We start from the raw sequence: 14,864 nt of genomic DNA on the forward strand, positions 1-14,864 counted from the left end.
CAGAGAGAAACATTTTCCAATCGACATCTTCTTGCTTAGAATGAATCCAAGGCTTTTTGATAAGAACTTGAGCCTCCCGGTATACAAACATCTTCAGCATGGAGCTTGAGCATTAGCACTGACTGTCAAGTTTCTTTTCAGGTTTCAAATACACAAGCTATCTTTCAATATTTTTTTATTTTTTGAGCCTATGTCCTGCTACTTCTGGATAAAGGCTTCCCAATATTTCACTCATGCAGGTACCTTATTGACAGGTGACAGGACATGTTAAATGCCACAGTGCATCTCATTCTTAGTATTTTGAATATAACTTTATACAAATGTGTTAAAGTGGGCATGAATCATTTGCAATGCTCCATTTATTAAGATCAATAAAAATATTTGTAAGTGAAGTTCATCTTCATGGAAGAAAGTATAGTTACTTATTAGTCTAGAACTTCATAGGAATGCATTGGGTTCAGGGTGGCACAGTAGGTACAGGTGGAAACATTGCTTGGCTCAGGCTAAATCATTATAGATCGTATATGGGGTGTGTTGTGCTTGAAAAACAAAATATGTATTTGTAAGCAATTTGATTTTCCTATCAGGGAAATGCAATTACCTATTCAGACATAATACATTGAGGTGAGGTGACCCCATTTTGTGCCACCTATTGTGACTAATTTTGCTCAGCTCAGGCAATTTACATGCAGGTTGTGTAGAAGAGTGCCCTCTTTATTCGGAACAACATGAAAATTGGTGAGCCAAGTTGATCTTAATGGCAGAAAGAATGGATTCGTATTTGCATATAGCTCTATAGGAATGTATTGGCAGGTGGGTGGCACAGTGGGTCCATGTTTTAGTGGAAATGTTGCTTGGCTCAGGCTAAATCCTTATGGAGCTTATAGGGTGGTGCAGTATGCTGGAAAAACAAAATACATATTTGTGTGCCACTGCGAGTTTCATATAAGGGAACTGCAATGGCCTATTCAGACACAACTGCATAGAAACACGTTGAGGTGAGGGCACCCCTTTTGGTGCCACCTGTCGAGAGAAGCTTTGCTCACCTCAGGGAATTTATATACAGGTAGTGTAGAGGGGAGCTTCCTTTATTAGGATCAATATGAAAATTGATGAGCCAAGTTGATCTTCATGGGAGAAAGAATGGTTTCTTGTTCGCATACAGCTCTATAGGAATGTATTGGCAGGTGGGTGGCACAGTGAGCCCATGTTTTAGTGGAAATATTACTTGGCTGAGGCCAAATCCTTATGGATCTTATAGGCTGATGCAGTATGGTTGAAAAGAAAATACATATTTGTGAGGCAATATCTTTTTCCTATAAGGGAACTGCAATTGCCTATTCAGACATAACTGCATAGGAATGCACTGAGGTGAGGGCACCCAGTTTGGTGCCACCTGTTGTGAGAAATTTTGCTCGGCTCTGTGAATTGACATATAGGTAGTATAAAGGGGTGCTCTCTTTATTAGGATCAGTATGAAAATGGGTGAGCCAAGTTGATCTTCCAATGTGTTTTTCCTATAAGAGAACCACAATTACTTATTTGCATGTAACTATATAGGAATGCATTGAGGTGAGGGCAACCAGTTTGGTGCCACCTGTTGTGTCAAATTTTGCTCGGCTCAGGCAATTTACATATCAGAAGTGAAGAGGGGAGCTTCCTTTATTAGGATCAATATGAAAATGGGTGTGCCAAGTTGATCTTCATGGGAGAAAGGATGGTTACTTATTTGTCTATAACTCCATAGGAACGCATAGGCTTGAAAGTGGCACATTGGGCACAAGTGGAACCGTTGCTTGGCTCAGGATAAATCCTTATGGAGCTTGTAGGGGGTTGTGGTGTGTTTGAAAAACAAAATACATATTTGTGAGCCAATATGTTTTTCTGATAAGAGAACCACAATTACTTATTTGCATGTAACTATATAGGAATGCATTGAGGTGAGGTGAGTTTGGTGCCACATGTTATGACAAATTTTACTCGGCTCAGGGAATTGACATACAGGTAGTGTAGAGGGGTGCTTCCTTTATTAGGATCAATATGAAAATTGGTAAGCCAAGTTGATCTTCATGGGAGAAAGAATGGTTTCTTATTTGGATGTAAAATCAATAGACATGCATTGAGGCTAGGGCAACCAGTTTGGTGCCACCTGTTGTGACAAATTTTGCTTGGCTCAGGCAATTTACATATCAGAAGTGAAGAGGGGAGCTTCCTTTATTAGGATCAATATGAAAATTGGTGAGCCAAGTTGATCTTCATGGGAGAAAGAATGGTTTCCTATTCGCATATAGCTCTATAGGAATGTATTGGCAGGTGGGTGGCACAGTGGGCCCATGTTTTAGTGGAAATATTACTTGGCTCTGGCTAAATTCTTATGGATATTATAGGGTGATGCAGTATGGTTGAAAAGAAAATACATATTTGTGAACTAATGTGATTTTCCTATAAGGGAACAGCAATTGCCTATTCAGACATAACTGCATAGGAATACATTGAGGTGAGGGCACACCGTTTGGTGCCACCAGTTGTAAGAAATTGTGCTCGGCTCAGGGAATTTACATATAAGTAGTATAAAGGGGTGCTCTCTTTATTAGGATCAGTATGAAAATGGGTGAGCCAAGTTGATCTTCATTGGAGAAAGCATGGTTACTTATTCATCTATAACTCCATAGGAACGCATTGGATTGAAAGTGGCACAGTGGGCACAGGTGGAAATGTTGCTTGTCTCAGGCTAAGTCCTTATGCAGGATGTAGGGGGATGTGGTATGTTTGAAAAACAAAATACATACAGCAATTGTGAAATAGACCAGTCTTTTACTCTCTAATTAGGACACATGGCTGATTTGTCTTTTGTGCCTAAATTGGAATGTGCATCCTGCGTGTTACAGCTGGTTGGGATTCTGTAGTAAAGCAACAGGACAATTTCCGTGTTTCCTAACTATTAATAGCTATTTCACAATAAAGGTTTTTCGTTGGAAAAGACTTTATCTTTTCGTTGGAAAAGACTTTATTGCGAACAAGCTATTAATAGTTTGCAAACACGGCATATTATTGGCTTTTTCACAATAAAGTATTTTCTTTGGAAAATACCTTATTTCAGTTATGAATGGGTACATACTAGTGTGGGTGGGGTTCATAGAACAGAGTCAACAGTATAAAACCTGCCATGACAAGGAGCAAAGAACAGACAAAGGGAAGTCTGGTAAGACGGGGTGGCCTTCAAGAACCCAACAGCTGATCTAGAAGTCAAGGCGCACTGGAAGCAAGATACTTTACTGCAAAGAACAAGTGAGTACTGTTCGCTGCCTCGTCAATTAACAGCTTACTGTGACCTGTGATGGACCCTTACTGTAACTTGCAGTGTGTGCACAGCAGATGGATTCTTCTAATCTTACAGTTCGCTATATGATTCTATAAAATGAGCTTGTGTAAAGCACACTGGTTTTCTAGAGGGTGGGTCTTGTGTTGCCATAGAAATGGATATGACATGCTGAAGTACGTATGCACATGCTTTCACGATGTTGTGCAGCATCTAAATAACACTACAGATAAGGAGTGATAGGCAGATTAACCCCTTCGCTGCTAGGCCTTTCCCCCCCACACTGTGCTGAGACGTTTTTTAGCTATTTGGGGTAGTTCGCGCTTAGGCCCCTGTAACTTTTTGACCACATAAGTTATCCACGCTACATTTGGTCCTTATCTTCCAACATCACAGGTATTCTAAAGGTACCCAGGGTTTGTGGATTGCTCTAGAGGGGACCCAGAAATGACCAAAAATACAGCTACATTTGTTTTGGAAAAATGGGAAAAAAGTGTTACAAATGAAAGCGTCTGTTTTTTTCCCTGCAAATGGTGTCAACAAAGGGTTTATGGGGCTAAAATCACAATTTTTCCAGCTTTTAGGGACAAGCAGACTTTTGTAAGAAAACCAACACGTTTTACACAGTTTTAGCATTTTACTGGGACAAAGCCTATTTTTGCTATTTTTTGTGCTTTCAACCTTCTTCCAGTTAATGGTAGAAATAGGTACAAAAGCAATAATGGATCCTGGAAAGCTATACATTTTAGAAAAACAAACAAAATTCTGAATTCAGCAAGGGGACATTTGTGTAGATCCTTCAAGGTTTCTTTATTATAGAAACTAACAGTTGAATATAGGAAAAATTGAAAATGAGTTGAAAAAAACAGCCATTTGTGCCAACGTTTTCACCTGTAACTTCTACAGCTGTTTAAAAGCAATATACCGTTACATCCGCTGGACCTTTCTAGTTGTGGGGATATATAGGACTTGAAGGTTAACCAAGAACCCGACGAACCCAGAGCCAATAACTGAGCAGCGTCTTGCAACGTTTTTTTATTATGCACTGGGTATATATCGCAATTATTTTGGGAAAATATATACATGGAATAATCGGAATAAAAGACACCTATGTATTTCTGAAATTGGTACAAAATATAGAGTTTAGAAACAGTAGATATTTGCATATTTCAGAAATTGTGAGTACCCATACTAGCATGAGAATTCTAGGACATTTTTCAAAGTGACTTCTTTTTTACACATTGTCTTTCATTTGGAAGGCAGAAATGCATCAAAAGTCAATAGGTAATAACAGTTGCTCTACAATTCTGTGTTACCCTAAGTTTCCCGATAAAAATGGTACCTCACTTGTGTGGGTAGGCTTAGTGCCGGCGACAGGAAACGGCTCAAAACGCAACGTGGACACACTTTATTTTTACAGTGAAAACTGACCCTTTTTTGGCAAAGTGCCTAGCTGTAGATTTTGAACCCTAGCTCTGCCGGCACCTAGGTAAACCTAGCAAACCTATATATTTTTGAAAACTAGACACCCAGGGAAATTCAGGATGGGGTGACTTGTCTGGCTGTCACTAGGTTCTGTTACCCAGAATCCCTTGCAAACCTCAAAGTTTGTAGAAAAAAACACATTTTCCTCACATTTCTGTGGTGGAAAGTTCTGGAATCTGCGTAGATCCACAAAATTCCACCCACCCCGCATTTCCCAAAGTCTTCAGAGAAAAATGGTACCTCACTTGTGTGGGTAGGCCTAGTGCCTGCAACAGGAAACGGCCCAAAACGAAATGTGGACAGTTTTCACTGTGAAAATGTGGTGTGTCCACGTTGCGTTTTGGGCCGTTTTCTGTTGCGGGCGCTAGGCCTACCCACACAAGTGAAGTACCATTTTTCTCGGAAGACTTTGTGGAATACCGGGTGTGTAGAATTTTGTGGATCCACGCAGGTTCCAGAACTTTCCACCACAGAAATGTGAGGAAAATGTGTTTTTTTGGACAATGTTTGAGGGTTGCAAGGGATTCTGGGTAACAGAACCTGAAGAGAGCAAGGCAAGTCACCCCATCCTGTATTCCTCTGGGTGTCTAGTTTTTAAAAATGTATAGGTTTGCTGGGTTTCCCTAGGTGCCAACAAAGCTAGGGTTCAAAATCTACAGCTAGGCAGCTTGCAAAAAAAGGGTCAGTTTTCACTGAGAAAATGTGGTGTGTCCACGTTGTGTTTTGGGCTGTTTCCTGTCGCGGGCACAAGGTTTACCCACACAACTGAGATACCATTTTTCTCGGAAGATTTTGGGGAAAGCGTGGTGGATGGAATTTTGTGGATTCACGCAGATCCCAGAACTTTCCATTACAGAAATGTGAGTAAAATGTGTTTTTTTAACTAAGTTTGAGGTTTGCAAGGGATTCTGGGTAACAGAACCTGGCGAGAGACACACAAGTCCTGGATTCCCCTTGGTGTCTAGTTTTCAAAAATGTACAGGTTTGCTAGGTTTCCCTATGTGCCGGCTGTGCTAGGGCCCAAAATCCACAGGTAGGCACATTGCTAAAAAAAGTCTGTGTCTCGTGGGCTTTCTGCCGCCCTGGGGGGAAATCAGGGGAGGGGGGGTTGCCCCGATATATCTCCAAGGGGGGCAGAAAGACTGTGGCTATTTTGTTGGGGGGTGGGGACATTGGTATGCCAATTCTGGGCAGCCCCCACGCATAAAAAAAGCCAGTGTAATCGCTGGCTCCTAGTGGGCAGAAATACTGGAATTTCTCTGGGTGGTATTGTCATGCCCATTTTGGCCAGCCCACACCCCTACATGAATACAAAACAAATCCCTGGTTTCAAATTGGGGGTTACTGCCCCCATCTACCCCCCTGGGGCAGAAGGACTGGAATTTTTGTGGGAGTGTGTGGGGGCATTGGCATGCCCGTTTTGGGCTGCCCCCACCCCTAATTTAAATTGGCAAAAAAAAATCCCTGGTGTCTTGTGGACTTTTTGCCCCCAACGGTGGACATTTTGGGGGCTACTGCCCCATCTGCCTCCCAGGGGGGCAGAAAGGCTGTAATGATTGTGGGGGGTGGGGGCATTGGCAAACCCCTTTTGGGCAGCCCCCACCCCTAATTATATTTGCCCCAATAAATCCCTGGTTTCTAGTGGGCTTTCTGCCCCCCCAGGCAGGCAGATTGGGGGCTACTGCCCCCATCTGCCCCCTAGGGGGAGCAAAAAGATTGTAATTGTTGTGGGGGGTGGGGGAATTAGCATGCCCGTTTTGGGTAGCCCCCACCCTAATTCAAATTGCCCGAAAAAGGTGAAGAATGAGGAATCAACAAAGTGAGAGAAAAAGAACACAAAACAAGGGATAGAAAACGAATTCCAGAGGCAGGAGGTAGTGAGGGGCAAGGACAAAGAGTAAAAGAACATGAGGGAGAGTCAAAGCGCAAGGAAGAAAAGAGGGTGAAGAGAGAAAAGTGACAAAGTAGAGAGAATGCGAGAGTATGGAAGAGTATTAGTGAGAGAGAAAGAGATAGAACATGAGAGAAAGCAAGAGAGAGACAGAAAGATCCGAGAGAAAGACAGATAATTTGATGTGTGGCGCACCTTTCCAAATTACACATCTATTCCGTGACCTGTGTTTGCGGACATTAATGTGGAGTGTCCACAGCATATGTTTGTGAGAGCATGTAGAGGACTGGAAGAGGTGAGGTTGTGTTTATGGTCTGCAATTACAGTTCAGCCGTCGCCAGACAATTGTGTGAGAATCCCTAGAGAGGGACTTAGGATCCGGCCACAGGTTGGGAGCGAGAAGTACATGTTTTGGTTGAGTAGAAGTTGTGTACTTCCACTAAAACGTGCTTGCCCTCCATATAGCTGTGACCATTTTGTTTATTTATCCAGCTGCCTGAGCTTGAATTTTCAGGGGCGCACATATGACATTGTAATGCTGTTGAAGTGTCATATATAACTAGATTATTTATGGTGTTTTCTTTGGCAGCAGCACAGATAGGAGAAGGCAGTCATTACTTACATGGATTTGTAGGTCAGGCTTGACACTGCAACTGTCTCTTGACTTTTTAACCTACACCAATATTATTCTACAGTTCTTACTGTCCACACAAATACATAGTCATTCCCTTGTTATTTACATGTAATGCTTCACATTACCTTATAACATTACTTTAAAGCCAGAAATATTGGCATTGCCAATGCTTGTTTTAGATCTAGAGCTAGAGGCAGTGCTAGCTGCCTCCCAGAGGTTATACCATAAAAGCAGAGAAAGGGACAATGGGTCAGCCCCACTCAGCCATTTGGTATTGTGAGTGTCATTCAAACGTTGAGCAACTCACATCACTACCAATTGTTTAAACTGTCAGTCAAGACATGATGCAGTTGGATTTCCTTTTCATGGCATTATGCCATATGTTAATGCGGTAGGATTGTGAGTTCGCATACGGAGAGGCTAGCAATGCCAAGGAGTTGATCTCGGCCAGAGTATAATTTGTAAAAAGAAAGAAATAATCACCATGGACCAAATGTTTATAGGAGGTCGGCATTTGTGCCCATCAATGATGCCACTATCTCAAACTGCTGGCCCCACTTTGGTGCATCCTAGGATGTCTCACTACTTGTCTGTGATTGATTAAGTCTTTGCCATAAGCCCTAGTGCCCCTATATTTCTCACGTTTTGCAGGCATAGCCTGGGCATGCACTCATTGGGCTGCTGCACTTTGTACTTTGTGGTGGCTTTAGCCTTCTTATGGAGCATTGGCTTGTCTTTAGTGGGCTGTGATGCTACTACTGCTTGTGCCTTAGTTACAGCTGTATATTCTGGGCAATGAATCTCGAAGGCGGGGAGGCTGGGCTTATATTGGACTCTTCGCATTATTCTGATGATTCTTGACATAATGTGGGCATATATGCTCTAATGGTGCTTACTGCTAGCTAGGTTGATCAACTGACTAGTATTTTCTTATACCCTCTGCAAATTGAGGCAAAACACTGTAATTGCCTTTTGTCTAAAAATACTTTCCAATAAAAATTTGACACTCAAGGGCTCACATCCAATCCATTTTCTTCTAGCATTCTGTTAGTGGAGGAAATGTGTGGGCATTTGGTATTGCCTGGTGTGCAATTCACCAGCAAATGCTGCCTTGGGTGCTGTTCATCAGTTCTACAGCTTCTATCACTGTTCCTGCTGCACATTGGTTCCCCGCAGCACCTGTTTCCTCATTTCCTTCAGCATCTGCCACAGTTAATGCTGCCATGTCCTGTAGTTTCTCCACCAGTGACCGTACATTCACAGTCACTCGTATCGTTGACTTCTTGGAAGCTGAATCTTGCTCCCAAGAATCTCCTGCTATGACTTACCAGCAAAGCACAACTTCCAAGCACAGAGCAAAACATGCATTATTCAGTGAGGCATCCATTCCAGGTTGTCTGTGTGGGGCGGTCCTCCTTGTATCTTGGGCTCGACCTGTGGGCTTCTACTCCCTTTGTGTTCAGAAGTGGGTGGGAGTGGACAGGAGGTACTTGTCTAGAGCTGTAGTATCATTTATTTACTCGGAGATTCCCACAAAAAAAAAATACAATTTACAATGGTGCATTCAGCCATTCGCAGACTTAGCCTCGCTACCTACCATTCATGAGCTATGGTGCCTCAAGACCCTGAGAAGTAAGAAAGCAATTTTCCTACAACCATAAAAATTCAGAAGAGCAACAGCACAGAAACAATCATTCTCCAGGGCAGCCATAACAGCTTGGAATTTGCTGCTTCCTATCCTCAGAACACTGACCTCACTCTCAGTCTTCTGTTAGCAGCTCAAGACTCAGCTTTTGAGACAATTCCTAGATGAAACCCCCCACAGAATCTTTGAACTTAAAGTGTTGACATGATACGTGACTAAATGTATACTTTTCAGTATTTTAACCCTCTCTCCATCTTAATGTAATCCTTACACTTAACCTCTGGCATAACGTAAGGCTACCTCCTACTCAATGGTCTAAGCAGTGGCGTAACGAAACTTGAGGGGGCCCCCCTGCAAAGTACATAGAGGGAGCCCCCTCCCCGGCCCACCTCCTACCACTTTTGCAGAGGGGGCCCCCTGCACTGCGCAGGCTGCGGGGCCTATGTTAACCACTGGGTCTAGGTGCTACATAAGTGTTAAAATAAATCAATTTAATTTTGAAAGTGGGTATTACCAGCAGAAGAAACCCCCATCCAGCAATGAATGGGTTAAAAGAGGCTTCCCCTCCAACCTTCTCCTGCTCTGAGCTGTGTCAGGCACTCCCTATAAATTTACGACTCACAGGCAGTGAGAACAGATGCATGGGGTGATTTATAATATGTTTAAGCCCACGCCCTTCCAACTATAACACAATCCCAAGCAAGGAGCAGAGTAAGGCACAGTCCAGCTCACTGGCAAGATCCATCTTCTCAAAGTGTCTCCCAATAGTTTCCTATCCCACCTTTAGTGCTAAAAACCACCAACCCCACAAACTCCAGGTTTACCCTCATCTAATGTCCCCTGGTTAGAGCATCATGCTTCTTGAAAACTGGATAGAGCACATTTTTGTCCAGTATGCACAATCCTCTAAAAATATATTTATAGCTGGCTTTAATCTCCAATGGGGCGATCCTTGTAACTTGGCAGCCTCCCTAGTCCCTGACTTCATCTGCAACATTTACCTGACGTACCAGTCTACTCATGATAAGGGTTCTATACTTAATCATCTCATAGTCACTAAATGAGACATCCTATGATCCGATGACCTTATGCCATGGGATTGGCCAAACTATCTTAAATACCCCTTTATGTACTGAAACATCAATTATTAGACAGCCCAAAATACTTTAGGCTAGACTCTGTGGCGCTAAACGCTCTGTCCTCACCAATGTAGCTGCTCGGGTCACTACTGCTCTACCCATGCCCTGCAACAGTCCAGGAAGCAAACTCCATTACCTTCCACTACACCTTGTCAGACAACCTCAATGATGTAACTTCTTTGAAAGAAAAAAGAACAAAGACGTATAAGATGGTGCCCTGGTATGCAGAACAACTCAATTTAAAAAAAAAGAAATGCTGCCCTCTAGGGAGCTTATGGTATCAAAACTGTTCCATACCAAACCTGATTAGCTTCTTCTCGGTCAGAAAACTTACAAAACGCAAGTTTGATGCAAAAGCATATTCTAACTAGGCCTGGCCGGTAAAATCCACTCCGCTCGCGGAATTTGCGGAGTTTTGGCAATTCCTCATTCCGCGGAGAATGAGGAATTGCTGAAATTTCGGTGTTCCGCGGCGTAGCGGAAATTTTTCCTGGTTCGCGCTTTCAAATTGCGTGTTCGCGCTCGCGGTAGCGACTTACCCTGATCCCTGTGTTGGCCGACGAGTTTTCCTATCTGTTCGTGTGCGCCACAAGATTTTGGTAGCCGTCCGCACGATCCCGCGAGAGTGTGCGATTGCGAACATGTCATCCGGACGCGCCATCGGACATCCACATTTGCGAACAGGAAACACGCATCGCAAAAGGGCGGGACAAGTGAAACAAGATGGCTGCGCCAATTGGCGACCGTATGGGCAAGTTCGCAAGATATTTCCTCCCGAGCACGCAAGGAGCGTCCCCGAACAGGAAAAACGCTTCGCGAATGGATGGAACAAGCATTTCTGTATGCTCGCGGAATTCTGCGTAGCTCGCAGAGATTTTTTACTGTTTCGCGGACCTTTGCGTAATGCGACTACGCAAATTCCACCCACCCCTAAAATTTCTAACAAACCCAATTAAACTCTACCAAAAACCAATCCAAAAACTCAATGACAAAGTCGAACAGGCCATCAATCGCCCACCAGCATCTATTGTCCTCTAACCTTTGTGAAAAATGTCAAAGCCATTGAACTCTCTTACATTCACTTATAATCATCCTCTCCATCCTGTTTTTGGTATTTCAAGGGGATCTCGAGTCTCTAATAGACATTACTATCATTTAAAGCTAAAACCCGCAAGCCACTTCTCCGAACCTAGTTCGACATGCTTGGCTCGCCTCTTGTAGCCTGTGGCTCAAATTAATCAACATAACTTTTGACCAAGTCAAATTCCCCACCTGCCTCAAAATTAATCACTTCACCCCTCTTCTAAAAAACACCAACATATATCCCAGTGACGTAAGGAACTACTGATACATCCCCACCCTTCACTTTTAGCAAAGCTTCTTGAAACTTACCTGAAACAGTTAATGGGGAAAATCAACTGAACAATGACTAACAACCTGGATTCACGTGCGACTGTAGCACAGAGTCTGCCAATGCGCTACACATTCTGGACAGTGGTGAGGTCTGCCTTCTGATTCTCCACAGCCTGTTTTCAGTCTTAAATACCGTAAACCACAAAATCAGGCTCAAGGTTTCATGGGATTTTGTATGGGCTTTGATGGAACAATTTTAAAATGGTTTACAAGCATTCCCAACAGATTAAGTTTGACAAGTCGACCTCATTTCCTGTTCCTCTCTTACAAGTGCTGCCACAACGGTTGACTTTGGCCTCTGCTCCCTTTAACCTTTGCCTCATACCTATCACCATTCTCCAACATACTTCTGCCGCAACTCAATAATGATTTACTACAATTTTACTTGAAAGAATCCGCCTGAGTATTCCATTAGCACACTGTTATGAGCTCAAGTTGAAGCTGAATTTTCAAAGCCGATTAGTCTGGCTAATAGATGAAACTGCGTTTGAATTGATTGGCAGGTTTGTTTGTCTGATCATGTTGATGGGTTAATGGATGACTGTAGAGACAAGTCAATGGTTGGAAGAATGGATGAGTGAGTAATTGAATGCATAGATGTGTTGATGATGGATAAAAATCTCATGAATCACTGGCAGAATATAGGAAACAGGAATATCGTGTGGACATAACATTGTGTCAAAAATAACGAGGACCAAAATATTGAGAAGGTAAGTGCAAATAGGTAAGTATGGATTTACTATTCTTAATTCCACATCTACTTACCTGGACGATATATATAGTGTAAAAATGCAGATATGCTGAGCTATATATAGTAAAACATTTCTTACCTATAGAAACTTGCCTTCACAAAATGTTTGTCCTCTATATTCTTTTTGCCCATGATATTTCAGTTTATGGTATTCTGTCTATATACCAAATCTGCTTAGAGGTGAGACATTCAGCTAGCAGAGGTGACTTCCCATTTTCTCTACTGATCACATATCTCCACCAACCAAATCAGAATTCAATCTGCAATGGACACCTGAGAACTGTTTGGAAAGTCATCCTTGTGGTAACAGGATTGTTACGGTACCAGTGGCACCACAGCCGTCTTGAAACAGCGCACTAGCTAGCATATCAGCAGATAGTGTGCTGTGCAAACGCCAATAATAATAGGTGATTGATAACATACATAAAAGGCTACATGAATGGTTGAGCACTTAGATGGTTGAATGGGCTAAGACACTTAGATTGATGAATGAGTGAGTGCATAGGTTATTCATGGGTAAGCTGATGAGTGAGTGCATGGTTATATAAACGAATAAGACTTGTTAGAAATAAACAAATTAACCCTTAGAGTGTGACTTTCCAGCAATACGACATGCTGCTAGAGGTTGATGTACCTAAAAAAATTAAATATTGTTTTATCTTGCGCTCTGCTGCTTTATTTGAATGCAAATTGTAGAACAAGTGACACAATGGAAACTATGCAAAGAACTGGCAATGGGATTCTACTGACAATTTTATGCATGGATGGTTAACATCATGCCATGGCAAGCATAGCCAACCAATCCTAAAAATTGCCACCATTATGCCATGCTCAGCATTATGTATGAAGTAGATGCCATTATGCCAGGAATGTTTAAGGTATCCAAGTGTAAGAAATTGAGTTTTTAGTAAAGGGGGTGATGACCCACCTTAAGAAATAAACACAATCCTTGTCAGGGTGCACCACTAAAGGCATTATATTAACCTGCACTCAAACCCCTAGTACAGAGAAGATGGGTTTAAAATAGAGTCAATGTGTAAAGTATTTATACAGTACCATAACACTAATAAAGTCATAACACAACACAAAAAAAAATACCAAACCAATTTAGAAATATAGAGTATACTTTAATAAATAAAATAACACCACATTGGCAAAAATCTAATAAGGTGAACCAGAGGTATGAATTTTTAAAGTTTTAAATAAAGATAGCACTAAAAAGAGGCTGGTTGCCTGAAACTATTCGCTCCTTGGTAAGGTTTGGGGGCTTATAGTGGCACTGTAAGTTAGCTGGTCTATATTCTTACATATCCTGTGGGGGTGTCCGGAATTAGTCTAGACACCAATCCCTTAGTTTATGTTACCCACAAACGCACAGATACTATATATTTTTAGGATCTACGCGGCATGGCGCCGCCAACGTTGGTTTTGTTCTTTTATAACAGTCAAATCTGAGTAGTTCAGTTGTGCTTTCTCAGAGACCTCTACACACATTAAACCAAAGCTGTCTGGAGGGGGAAGGGAAAATCATCTGCAGCTGAGTAGGTAAACCCTTTGTATCAGCTGTAGTTATTTCAAGCTTGAAGGATTATAGTTACCACTTTGTGCAAAACCTTATCTTTTTTCCTTACTACTCCCTCCCACGATGACTGTCAATGAAGATGGTGTTGCAAATGCAGGGGAAGAAGAGCATGAAGGCGCTCTTAACATTACAGAAAATTGCAGACATGCAGTTAATATGAAATTAATGCAATACGGCCTCCTGGCAATGGGTGGTAGTGTTACCTTTGTGATTGAGGCACACGAGGCATTCAGAAGAGAGGTATTCTATTCTTGGGTCTAATTCTCGCCTGCAGATTCACACACACCTAAAGAATACTTTCCATACGTGGAAGTAGAAGTCCCGTTAACTTACGAAGAGCAAATTAATTGGTTTAAAGGCGCCCTCCCCCACACCACAAGAAATGTTAGACTCGGTCCACTCAGCAGAGAAGAAGCGACCTGCCCGGTCCTAGCTGCTTACATATCACATCCAGAGATTGATACTTTGCTAGCAGCAGAATTATGTACACTTTACTGAGACATAGTAAAACTGTATAGAAACCTTACAGAGTTCATAATGCGAACACTTACAATTCAACCTGCGAAGATTACTCAAGCTGGTCAACCTCAAATGACTACAACAGTTATCAGCCCACAAACGCTGAATGCGATTATGGTAAGAAAGCCCATTAAACCTGAGCAAATGCCATTCTGGATAGCACAAAAAATAGCACAGCTTGAAGCAATATTTCCCAATACCGGCTTGCAGGAAAAACACAGAATCCTAACAATTTTCTTGCCAATGGGAATAGCTCCCCTGATAGAGGATTTTACCACTTGCGATACAGTTTAGGTTTCGCTGCCATATATACCACAACTCATGGTACCCCCTTAATAGTAGTTATACCAGATGTATTGAAACAAATACAGAATGAGTACGGGGCAGAACCTACCCTGGACTTGGGGATGAAACTGATAGGTAATTTTGCTCAAGTATCAGCAATTATGTTAGGTAACATAATAGGGGAGGCAGCAGCGGTGGCTA

At 42.2% G+C, this 14,864-nt stretch overlaps 1 protein-coding gene across 2 annotated transcripts in view; it reads left to right on the forward strand.

The window, feature by feature from the left end:
- LOC146806103 (ecto-ADP-ribosyltransferase 5-like) overlaps positions 1–14,864 on the forward strand; it is a 517,784-nt gene that overhangs the window by 293,639 nt on the left and 209,281 nt on the right. The window contains exon 1 of one of the 2 annotated variants that reach the window (XM_085623441.1): positions 3,169–3,288. The exons of the other annotated variant lie outside the window; for it this stretch is intronic. The gene's annotated coding sequence lies outside the window, so the exon portion shown is untranslated. Of the gene's footprint in view, positions 1–3,168; positions 3,289–14,864 lie in introns of those variants that run through there. 2 annotated transcript variants of the gene reach the window in all.

This window comes from Triturus cristatus, chromosome 8 (genome assembly GCF_964204655.1).
Source record: "Triturus cristatus chromosome 8, aTriCri1.1, whole genome shotgun sequence".
Taxonomy (NCBI): domain Eukaryota; kingdom Metazoa; phylum Chordata; class Amphibia; order Caudata; family Salamandridae; genus Triturus; species Triturus cristatus.